The sequence below is a fragment of the Triturus cristatus genome, chromosome 7 (assembly GCF_964204655.1).
Source record: "Triturus cristatus chromosome 7, aTriCri1.1, whole genome shotgun sequence".
Classification (NCBI taxonomy): domain Eukaryota; kingdom Metazoa; phylum Chordata; class Amphibia; order Caudata; family Salamandridae; genus Triturus; species Triturus cristatus.
In genome coordinates, this window is record NC_140590.1 from 173350722 (window position 1) to 173352380 (window position 1659).

Below are 1659 nucleotides of genomic sequence, written 5' to 3' on the forward strand. Positions count from 1 at the left end.
TAGTACTATAGAGGCAATTACCGGCGGGACCACTGGGAGGTAAAGGCCACTACAGCTGAGAATACGTTAAGAAAGTCATAGTTACTCCCACCGTTTACCTGCGCTTCATTGAATTTCTTTACTTTGACATTCAGAGCACTGGGCAGAAATCACATCGGGGAGGGGGCACGGGGAGAGACGACCACCGCAGCTGGGGCGAGCCACAGTAAGGGCCCGGCTCGCGTTCAGAGTTGCCGTTGCCCGGGAGGGTGGCGCCTCATCCAGCCGTGGCGCGCACCCATCCCCACTTCGCGCCCCAGCCCGATCGACCCAGCCCTTAGAGCTAATCCTTATCCCGAAGTTATGGATCTGACTTGCCGACTTCCCTTACCTACATTGTTCCAACATGCCACGCGAGATTTACACCATCTCCCCCAGATTTTCAAGGACCAGCGAGAGCTCACCGGACGCTGCCGGAACCGTGACGCTTTCAAAGGCTCGGGCCCCTCTCTCGGGGCAAACCCATTCCAGGACGCCCTGCCTTTCACAAAGAAAAGAGAACTCTCCCCGGGGCTCCCACCGGCTTCTCTGGGATCGTTTGCGATACCGCACTGGACGCAGCGAGGGTGCCCGTCTCCGACACTCCGGGTACGGGGATCTGAACCCGACTCCCTTTCGATCGGCCAAGGGCAACGGAGGCCATCGCCCTTCCCTTCCGAACGGCGCTCGCCCATCTCTTAGGACCGACTGACCCATGTTCAACTGCTGTTCACATGGAACCCTTCTCCACTTCGGCCTTCAAAGTTCTTGTTTGAATATTTGCTACTACCACTAAGACCTGCACCTGTGGCAGCTCCACACGGGCCCTCGGCCCAGGCTTCTGTGCGCACCGCAACGGCCCTCCTACTCATAGCGGCTTAGCCCCCACGGCTCTCAGTCCCGGCGACAGCCGCGTATGGGCCCGACGCTCCCGCACCATCCATTTTCAGGGCTAGTTGATTCGGCAGGTGAGTTGTTACACACTCCTTAGCGGATTCCGACTTCCATTGCCACCGTCCTGCTGTCTATATCAACCAACAACTTTTCTGGGGTCTGATGAGCGTCGGCATCAGGCGACTTAACCCGGCGTTCGGTTCATCCCGCAGCCCCAGTCCTGCTTACCAAAAGTGGCCCACTAGGCGCTCGCATTCCATGCCCGGCTCCATGCCAGCGAGCCGGGCTTCTTATCCATTTACAGTTTGAGACTAGGTTGAGATCGTTTCGGCCCCAAGACCTATCATTCGCTTTACCAGATAAAACTGGGGGTTCTGAGCGCCAGCTACCCTGAGGGAAACTTCGGAGGGAACCAGATACTGAGGTAATTCAGTTTCCGATCTCGTTCGTATTTAGCCACCATTTTGTGTTGCCCTCACTCAGGCGGCACGGTGAACAAAGAGTTGTTTTTCCTCATCCTACTGCAACGTGTCAAATAACCTCCTGCCTCTGTTTATAGCTGGTGTCAGGGTCCGGCCGACTCCACTAATCCTCGTCTGGTCTGACTGATCCCTGTTTCAACTATCCGTTGGTTCGCACCATTCTTTCCTGACTTTATCTTATCCTCTGGCCTTCGCTATTCTTTACTCGTATTCTCTCATTTCACAACTGTCCTCTAGGCCATACAAATGTGTCCTGCCACCTGCA

General features: G+C 55.8%; 1 pseudogene; it reads right to left on the minus strand.

Annotated features, from left to right (window-relative positions):
• Nucleotides 1-382: 382 nt before the first annotated feature.
• Nucleotides 383-1380, minus strand: LOC146809148 (28S ribosomal RNA; annotated as a pseudogene; the record flags this gene model as incomplete).
• Between the last annotated feature and the right edge of the window lie 279 nt (nt 1381-1659).